The sequence below is a fragment of the Haemaphysalis longicornis genome, unplaced genomic scaffold, assembly GCF_048455015.1.
Source record: "Haemaphysalis longicornis isolate Haplotype H1 unplaced genomic scaffold, Haemaphysalis longicornis Haplotype H1 scaffold_138, whole genome shotgun sequence".
NCBI lineage: Eukaryota > Metazoa > Arthropoda > Arachnida > Ixodida > Ixodidae > Haemaphysalis > Haemaphysalis longicornis.
Genome location: NW_027526243.1, coordinates 360,784 through 371,305, shown reverse-complemented (window position 1 = coordinate 371,305; position 10,522 = coordinate 360,784). Strand labels below are relative to the sequence as shown.

At 50.2% G+C, this 10,522-nt stretch overlaps 1 non-coding gene across 1 annotated transcript; it reads right to left on the bottom strand.

Moving 5' to 3' along the window:
- Positions 1-6,768: 6,768 nt before the first annotated feature.
- LOC144164768 (U1 spliceosomal RNA) lies at positions 6,769-6,931 on the bottom strand. Its single transcript, XR_013321242.1, has one exon. It is a non-coding gene; the product is annotated as a U1 spliceosomal RNA (small nuclear RNA).
- Positions 6,932-10,522: the final 3,591 nt, after the last annotated feature.

The following is a 10,522-nucleotide window of genomic DNA, read 5'->3' as shown; positions in this document are numbered from 1 at the left end:
CACAAAAAACAAAGCAGAAATGGAAGGCGTATCTGGTGTGACGAGAACATCACGCAGTGCCGCTCCGTGCTGCTGATCGTAATGGCTCCAGACGCGAGGGAAAGAGTGAAAGCGCTTATAGAAGGTGTTGCAGGGTCCCTTTAAGCTAGTCAGGCTTAATCAGCTACCACAAATATCAACGAAATTACCAGATTTTATGGAAGGCATACAGGAAAGAGAGAATTCCAAGTAAAAAACAGCCTACAAATAACAAATGATAGGCTTAAAAAACACTTCAATATATACACGGAATTTTTCAGAATTATGGAAAAAACCAAATGATGAAACTGAAAAAAACATCTAAACACTTTATACCCTCTCGCGAATAAAGTACCCAAGTAAAAATGGGCCGAGTGGAAAATAATTCTTAATAAAACAACAAATAAAACTAAAAAAACAACTTGGAAATTCATAAACCGGCATTCGATAATACGATTTTTTAAAAAGTGGGCACCACTTCGGAGAAACAGCGTTCCATAAAACGGCGTGCGATAAGCTCTTCGGAACCCGCATGCTTCCCAACAGTTTCAAAAACTTTAAGATGGTGCTTTCGAACTTCATGCAACGAAATGTTTAAAAACCGAAATAAAATCTTGATAAAGGAACACTTTATTCGTAGACGTGAAAAATAAAACTACGCTTCGATTGTTCGAGTTCAATATTAAAATATTAGCATAGATACTGGACTGGTTAGTCTCGGACAAGCCAGAGGGTAGCAAATGACCTTCTTGAAGCAAATTATCAGTGGCTTAGCTCGGCTATGCCAGGATATACGTAGCGTGAGCTAAGGTTTAGCAATCCAATCCAATCCAATCCAATTCAATCCTATCCAGTCAGTCCAGTCCGGCTCAGTCCAGTCACTGCTCCTCGCGCATGCGGAGCACGGCTCTCCAGGAGCCATGCGAAACGGCTATCAAGCGGCTCCGGCGCACCGTCAGACTTTACTACGCAACGGAGGCGCACAGCTGGGCATGCGCCGCTGCCAGTGCGTCTGCCGCGGCTATGACGTCATTCCTCTGGAATGCGCAGACCGGCGAATGCGCAGCCCCAATTCTCTACACACCCGTAATCCAATTGGATTGGATTTCCAATCCAATACAATCCAATCCAATTCAATGCTCCTCGCGCTTGCGCAGCACGGCCCTTCGGGGTTCACGCGAAACTGCCCAGCATCGGCCAGTGTAGCTTACGCTACAAAAATTACCGGCGGGGAGTCAGGAGTTTACGTTGAAGGGACCAGCAGCGTAGCTTTTGAAGACGATAGCCTTTCTTGGGCTACTTATACCCAGAAATTTTGGTCTGTCTGTATGTCTGTATGTCTGTCTGTATGTCGGTGACTCGATTCAGCCACCCGGCTAAAGTAAAACAGACCTGCGCAATAGCCTTCTATAGTCACAGCTAAATCTACCCGTCTAAGTCCTGTGTAATGTTCATTCTTGTCAACATTGTCGAAGAATAAGGAGACATTACGCAAATATAAGACAACAAATTAATACAGAAGTGATATTGCCGTGTTTCTTTATAAAAAATCATACATGCCTGACAGTTGCGAAATTAAATACATCATGAACTGCAGAAAAAAATTCACCCTACCGTCGCCACTATACCTTCTGGCGCCATTTTAAGAAATCAACCGGCAACAATTACCAAAGGTTCCACTAAATAAATCCTGTGCTCTGTCGACCCGTGTAGTAGCTATACCTGTTCTCACGCCGGGTGAGGGCAGTTAATTTGTATGCGCCTGCACCGCGCCATCTTTCCGCCAGTTTCTTTCGTTCGCTAGACATGTTTTTGTTGGATGCCTACCCAACTTTTCTAGTGGGCGATTTTAACTGTGTTGTTGACCCCGAGCGAGACGTTAGAGGGCCAGGCCGAGGAAGGCCGTATAGAGGTGCGAGCGCGTTGCGCGACCTGATGGATCAGTTTCGCCTCTGCGATGCGTGGGTTCATCTACACGGAGACGTGTTTGTTGCAACCTGGTCTGGGGGTCGATTGGCCAGTCGTTTAGACAAATTTCTTTTTCCGCCCGAGTTAAGTGGCTTGGTAGAGAGTTGCGAAGTAATGTCCTTCCCAGAGGAGGTGCCCAGAATTTCAGATCACGTGCCAGTTTCTGTGAAACTAAAATCCCATACAGGTGATCCTAACCCCAATTTGTGGCGAATGGATCAATGCTTGCTTACTGATGCCGTTAGCGTGGCAGGAATTAGGGCTTCTCTAGTGGAGGAAAGGGACACGCATCAAGGGGAAGCCGACTGGGACTGCTTGAAAGCTGGATGGCGTACACTTCTTACCCAAGCAGGGCGTGAGCGCAAGGTTCGCATCACGCGTGATCTAAACGAAACCCTCAGGAGGTTACGAATAGTTAAGAGCGCGGATACTGTAACGTTTGCTATGCGAGACTACATGGATCTGCTAAAAGCGCGATACGAGCGCCTTTTGCGGCAATCGTCACGCGCAGCAAGCAAAGCATTCGTTTTGGGGCGCCCAGTTTCAGATCCGTCTGTCTTAAGGCACGTTAAAGCAGGCTCAATAGATCAGGCATACGTACAATCACCGAATGGTGAACAGAATACGAATAATGAGCATATCTGCAGGACGTTTGCCCAGTACTTCCAAGAATTTTTCAGTTCAGAGAAGGCTTACCTTGATGAGAATAGCTTCAAAAATCACGTACGGAACTTTTGCGGGGCACTGCCCAGCGTCCCTAGCCACTGGCACGAGCGTCTCTGCGCCCCTGTCACGGCGGAGGAGCTATGGAAAGTACTGAAAGATATGCGTGACTCCTCCGCTCCTGGTCCTGACGGAATCCCGGCGGGGTTTTACAGTGTTTTTCCCGGTCCTCAAAGAGCAGATGCTAGGAATGGTGAACGCATTCTTGGCCGAAGGAAGGAAACCCGACTCATTTCGCGCGGGGAGGGTAGTTCTAATAGCTAAGCCCGGCGGTGATCCTTCAGAACCGCATGCCTACCGGCCGATAACTCTGCTGAATGCGGACTACAAGTTGGTAGCGTCTGTTCTGGTTAAACGCATCGGCATGGCGCTCCCGGAAATAGTTAGCTTAGCCAATACGTGCAGCGTCCCCGGCCGCACTATATTCTCGGCGCTGACACTAACTAGAGACCTTTTCACCTTCGCCACGCGGACGGGCATCTCCGGCTGTTTTGTCTCGCTCGATCAGGCGAAAGCCTTCGATCGGGTCGAGCACCAGTACTTGCTCGCCGTCCTGGAAAACTTCGGCTTTCCTCGGGACTGCGTGGCAAGGTTGGGGGCACTGTACACGGACGTGACACCGCAGCTTTTTGTGAACGGGCAGCTCACTGAACCCTTCCCCGTGACTCGTGGAATAAGACAGGGTTGCCCGCTGTCGCCCCTCCTCTTCGCCCTATGCCTTGATCCGCTTTTGCGTCGAATAATTGACTCCCCTGCGATACGCGGCTTCCCGTTGCTTGGCCAGGGCCAGGTCAAGGTCTCGGCGTACGCGGACGACGTTTCCCTGTTCTTAAGAGACGAAGACAGTTACGCAGCGTTTTTACGGCTTTTCACAGAGTACAGCGAGCTGTCTGGTGCCCAGCTGAACAGGGGGAAAAGCAAGGCGCTCCGCTTTGGCGCGTTCGCGTCGGACCTGCCTGGCGGCATTGAATGGGTTGCCCGAGTGAAAGTGTTGGGGGTTGTCTTTCGCGCGTCGGGCGAAGTGGCGAATGAGACATGGAGGCAGTTGAAAGGAAAGGCGGAGGCGCGGCTAGCAGTAGCTGCATCCTTCGACCTTTGTTTGCAGGAGCGCAGCTATGTGATAAATGCCTGTGTGTCGGCAGTCTACTACTACGTAGCGAGGGTGGCGCGGCCACCACGGCATGTACTCAGGAAACTGGGAACTATGCTCGGCTCCTTTTTCTGGGGTGGGAAAACTGAAAAAGTGGCCCGCACTTGCTTGCGACTTCCAAGCAGCATGGGCGGTTTCAGTATCCCCTGTTTAGAAACAATGAGTAGTCTCCTCGCAATAAGGAACTTGCTCAACCTAGCTAGTGATGAGGAATACCCGGGGCGAAAGCTCTGTGAGTTCTTCCTTGGCACTGACCGAGCGTTGTTTTTCGATGGTGTGCGGGTAGGACCCTCAGCCGAGCAGCCACCCCCCTTTTATAAGCACGTCATAAAGCCGTTCAGAAATTTGAGAACACAACTCCCTGACATTGACGTCTTCAACACACCGCCGAGTAAAATTTGCGAAACCCTCGCAGTGACGCAGCTCACTCAGGACCAGCTCCGAAAGAGCAGGGCGGTAAGGTGGAAGCAGCTGACGGCCTCATTTTTACCGGCCGACGTCAGAGATTTCAGCTGGCAACGCGGCTGGGGGGTCCTGCCCACGGCAGACCGCATCGCAAAATGGGGTGTGGCACCCTCCAACAGGTGCCCACAGTGCGGGCAGCGTGAAACCCTGCAGCACGCGATTTTCGATTGCAAGGTTGCAAAGACCTACTGGAAATTGTTAGCTCGGATGTTTGGACACAAACTCGACGCACGCACAAAGTCGCGCGACGCATTTGTTCTGTTTTTACTGTGCGTTGGTGCCCAGATCATCTGGAAAAGGCGCGGCTTTGCGGCTCTCAGAGCGCGGCCGCAAAAGTACATGTTTCCAATGCTTCGGAAAATGCGCTCGCGTCTATTCGATCACCTGGAGGCTGAGCTCGCCGCGCTGGGGGAAGAGCAGTTCCTTCAGCGGTGGTCCACTCGGTTTATCCGTGTGGTAAACAAACAAATAGAAGTGTCTATTCTACCCTATTGACTGTTGTATTGATCCTGGGGTATTGTCGTGAACTTTCGAGGATGTGATCTACAGTGATCTTTCAGAGTAATTGTGCTTCTAATAGTGTGTGTACTAGTGAACTATGGAGAACTGTGGAGTGAACTGTGTGTGTAGTGAGTGGTGTAGTAAGTGAAGTGATACATGCAGTGTGTATGGTTTAGGCGACCCGTGTAGTATTTAGCACAGCGGGTCTTTGTATCGGCGATTAATAAATTTTCTTGAAGCTAACTACAGCGGGTCCTAGCTGTAACTTGTGTTTAATAAATTCTCTTTACACATTTCCACGTTCTGCTTGGAACGCGCGTGGAGTTGGGCAACGTGGCTATTGTTTGCGTTTGTCGACAACTCAACTTTCTACTCTGTTTATGTTGTACCCTGCGTGGTACAAAATGTTACAACTTGTGTGTAGGACAGCAGCAGCCAGTTCTGGATTGTTCTTTTTCTGTGTGTTTCCATTTTGTAATGTATAGTTGTTACCCAATGCGTAGTTCTATCGAGGCATGTTATGTATCTGCTTCGATGGACAAATAAACCTCTTCATCCACGTTCTGCTTGGAACGCACGTGGAGTAGGGCAACGTGGTTCTATAAACGCTATAGTAGGGTGCCTCGATCCACGCGCGTCTCCGCCGTGCGGCAGTGTTGGCATCAAGGCATCCGGCCTGGAGAAGTGAACGCGGTAATTTTAAAACGATTTAAGCAAGCCTTTGGCGTCTTTACCTGGGGAGGAGCGCGACGCAAGAGGAACAACATGAGAGGTGAGCGGGAAGGCGAAGGGAGGCATTTACTTGGAAAAAGTCGATAAAGACTATTGTCTTTAGTCGACATTTGCAACGAAAGGAGCAGATAAGCAGCCAATTTTTTCAGTGAACGCAATTTCATCGCCGCGCCACCCTACGATAAACCAGATGAGTACGCATCGCATGCCTCCGCGCCGGCTGGGGGCTACGCCTTTTGTTACTCTACCAGGCAGGAGAGGTCAACCCCTATCTTGCTCCCGCTGCGAAGAGGTCAGTGGTTGAAGGGAAATGGGTGGGGAAAATTGCAAACACGTGTAATAAGAAGGCAGATCTTGAAGACGGTGGAAATAACCCGGTTGTTTAGAGAATGGGATTCTGAGACAGGCAGGTTGAGATCGGGTTTAATCGTGGCTCAGCCCAGTGGGCGGTAAGACGTAACGCGTACTAAAGAAACACATCGGGACACACGCTTTCTAAAGCCTCGCACTCGAACGTTTCATCTCCGTGGGAAAAACGTGCACATGTACTGAAAGAACACACCTGGAAATTCGTTTTCCAACTCCTCGAGCTAGAACGCTTCGGGCTTCAAAGATACGCGACCTTTACAGCAAAGCTGTATACCTCTACCCCCCCCCCCCTAAACGGTTTCATCTCCGTGGGCAAAAACTTCAAGGCGCCAAGAACATGCTTATACACTGCATGCTTCGCCCCTCCCAAGGGTTCAGGTTAGTGAAGATTTCCCGGAATTTTTCTACTTTTTAAACGTCATCGGAACATCTGCGCCCTTCCCCTTGTAGTCAGAGGAAGCCATGACCGCCTTGCACCCTCTCCCGTGTGCATGCCCCTATGACCACGGCGGAAGGGGCAAGATCAGCTAGAAATGTCACTCGTCGTAACGGGATCATTCGACGTATTAAGTTGTGTTCAGACTAACGACGCAAAAGCTATATCGTGATCTTTGGACGTACAAAAACGGCGCGTCACAGCTGGCTGAGACGTAAAATGACGTCATTCTTAAAAGTTATTACGACAGTTGCGGGAACAGCCTGAACCCTGCCTTGGTTAAGTGTCGTGTATAGCCACACTACTGCCCACTGCTTCCTACAGGAAGCAGTGGGCTTTCTCCAGTAAGGATGCGCGAATTACGGTAAGTGCTCCTTTAAGGTCTGATTTTTGGTTTTGAGAAGGGGTGGGGCCGGCGCGAACGCCTGACCCCACTACCAAAAATTACATGCCCCACCTACCCCAGTTTGGAGTAGGGGCAAGCTTCAGCCGATCGCAGTGCAATGACCGGCCTCCACTTGGGGCGCCGACCATATTGACCACCGAACAGCCCGGCACCAGGTAAGTATGCCAGCACGTGCCCTGCTGCCAGACCCCCTTTGCCAAGTCCCAATACGTGGCGCTGGTGGGGCTGGTTCATTTGGTTAAACTAACCTCAAAGCCAGAGAAGAGACTGCGCAACGTAGGGCGGCCGAAAACTCGGTATGCTAGCATCCAAATATCTTTTAACGGAAGTACTTCCACAGTTAAGCTAGCATGTGTTAGAAATGTTTGGTGTTGTCGGTCTATCCATCCGCAAGCAAAGGCTGGCTGCTAGACGAGCACGTAGTGGTATCGGAGTTGCGGAAAAATTTGAGGGCGATCACGAGACCTGCCGCCACGCTGCGCGTGCTCCGAACGGTGAACACGTTTTCAACACCGCTCTGTGTCTTTGGCAAACCATTTCAGAGAGCCCTAAAGCAAAGTTTTAGTAATCTCGTCTAGCGTTATCACCGTCGCGGTAAATTTGATCTTCATTTGGCCGCAGCTGCACCGTACCCTTGGCAACACATCACGGGACTCGTCAGGCCCAGCTCCGTCGACGGCCGAGTTCGCCGCTGCAGCCACCGCTGACGGCTTGGCGCATGCGCTCTCTGCAGCTGGTTCGCGCCTGACCACGTGACTCGCCGCGTGCATGCGAGCTTGGCCATGAATGAGAGCGAGGTCGGGCGGTTTTTTTCTAAGCGTTGCGCGGGAACTGCAAGTTCTGAGCCATGGTCGGCAAGCGGTGTCTGACCCACCGCGAATATCGACTGGTGAGCAATTGGGCTCGGAAAACGCTGGAAGCGGGACCACATCTGTAGACAAAGGCAGGCTTTGGACGAATACTATAATCCAAGGTTAACCTAGTGAAACCAAGACTTACCCACATAAAGCCAAGCTTTCGTTTTTCCTATCCAAGGTTAGCTGAGCTAGCCGCAGCCATTTTTTAGTTCGCCGTTTTTATGCTTCGCTCAGCAGCTAAGCGGAACCGGAAGTGCGAATGCGCATGCGCACTCCGCTTATTCATGATTGTAAAAGCGCTACTTGAGAACGACGACGGAGGAAGAAACACAACACGAAGCGCTACTATCAACTGAATTTTGATTGTGTTTGATTGGAAGGGGTTTGATTGTGCTTAATCTTGATATGTATTCCACGTGCCTTGTGATTATTTGCTGCTGTCTGCTGTCGATGTTTTAGTCAGTCATGTATGTATGAATGGTTGAAATGTATTGTTGCTATCAATGTGTTGGTGGTGACGCAGATTCTTGTTCGTTTTTCCTAGTAAATAATTTTCGATTCAAGATGAAACAGGCCGCTTCCCCCTTCTGCACTCTGTGTGACGTGCGCGAGGACTTGAACCACGTATTATGTGAGTGTACGCGGTATAGAGCAGCTAGAACGTCCCTTCTAGTGTCCTTGGGTCGACCGCTTTCTAGAGGACTACCGTAATTACCCGATTCTAACGCGCCCCCGATTCTAACGCGCACCCGATTTTCCTGGCAAAAAAACCGAAAAGCTTGAACCTCCGATTGTAACGCGCACGGAAGTTTTTGCGCAAGAAAACGAATGCGAGAGAAAAGGGCGATTTATTTCTCGAAGTAATCTCACTCATCTCACTCCTCGTCGCTGACCACAACATCTCGTCCTTGGTGCTGTCAAGCGCGTTAGCGATGCCACACTTCTGAACGAACGTTCAACCATGGTCCATGGGATCGTGGCCCAGGCCTCGCACGCCCATCCCGCGAGCTTCTCCAGAGACGCACGGTTCAGCCGACCGCTCGTTTTGAACGCGTGAGAGCCGCTGCTGCCATTGCTGTTATCAAGCGCGCAAGTGGAACGATTTGACGATTTGTGTGAACGCCGATAGAAAAGCCTAGGCGTCTGTGCTTCCTGCGTCCGAAAACTCGTTGCTAAAAGCTTTGGCGCCATCTTGAGATGGCGATGGCGATGGGTGGGACGAAATTTCCGCTGTTTCGGCAGTTTCGGTTTCGTATCCGATTCTAACGCGCATGCGATTTTTCGACCTATTTTTCCGGAAAAAAAGTGCGCGTTAGAATCGGGTAAGTACGGTAACTCTAAGTGACGTGCTAGGCCCTTGGTCGAACGCCAAACGAGCATCTCGGGCGACAAAAGCTCTATTGTCTTTCCTGCGAAGCACAGGACTTGATCAGACTCTTTAAACAGGACTTTCTTAATGAGCACGTCATCTTCATCACAGTCATTATCATCATCTGTTCATTGATTTCATTTTTTCATACATCTGGTGTAGCAAGCTAGGCGCCTTGGCCAGGCTAACCTCACCAGTATCATTAAAGACTATTCTCTCTCTCTCTCCTAGTAAATATGTATGTTCGTTTTTCACAATAAAATTCAGTTGATAGTAACTCTTCGTGTTGTGTTTCTTCCTTCATCTTTGTTTTCAAATAGCGCTTTTACAATCATGAATCGAGAAATCGTCGGGGCCACTCGGCTTCGTCTCTTTTTCATCCTTAGTGCTGTGGAAGCACCATCTTGCTGCTCCTGACTATCTCCTGACTACTGGACGGCCGTGTTAGACCGACCGAACGCAGGGCTCCTAAGCATGGATTTGGAATTGTTGCAACCGCCAGCCTAAATCCATGTTTTTTACTTCATCTCGCTCACGAACATGAGCGTCGATGATCTGATCACGGCGCTCGAAAGAATTACCACTCGCTGCGGCCTGGAGACCCTGATACATCAAAGAGGACACAAGTTTTCCGCGGTGACTGCGTCTGCTGCTGCGAGCTTGCAGACTGTCTGGAAAAATAACCGCCCTGCATGGGACTGCGGGTGCTCTACGCGACGGTCTGCCGCTTAAACCTTGTCGTTAAGGACAGGGTGTCGAAATGGAATTTTTAACTGTGAAGCTGTTGAAAAAAATCGATTGTGTATGGTGTCCGCAGTTAAAAATACCAAGAAAAGCCCGGGCACTCATGCACGCGGGCTTCGAGCGCACGTTCGTCCAGTTAAGCATACCCACTTAAGGAGATAGGCCAATATTACCCACAAAAAAACTCCAGCTTTCGCCGAATCGTTCAAAACTTTCTCGGAGCGAGAAAGGCACGTCATAGCGCATGCCCCTCGTTTGTTCGTCCTCGTGTCGTCGTGCGCATGCGCTGTGTACCGCAGAAGAGCCGTGACTTTAATGTCGAAGCTGTTGTAGGTGATCGTTGACTCCACATGGCCCGGCCGCGGATAGTTCGCACGGCCGAGGAAGTGGCCGCGCTTCTATAGGCTCGGTGTGCAAAGCATCTGCTAGAGTCAAGTCGCGCTTGCAGAGGGGCGTACGGAAACGCCGACAAAACCACGGGCTCACTCTGGCTTTGCTCAACACACGTTAATTGCAATGCCATACCGCCGACGTCAACCACAACACCCCAACGATACTGAAACTCAACTTGGTGTCCGTCAATGATCCCCTACAACGGCTGCGCCATTCAAGTCTTGCGCGTGCGTGCAAGCTTCTCTGAACTTCTTTCTGGTTCAGTTCGGGTTCGGCTTCAAGACTTCCCGTTTCGCTACGGTTTCGGTTCCCGAGGACCATTCCGTTCCGGTTCGAATGGATTCGAACGGGTTTGGAGAAAAAAGAGCAGGACGGGTTTTCTGTTTCACTT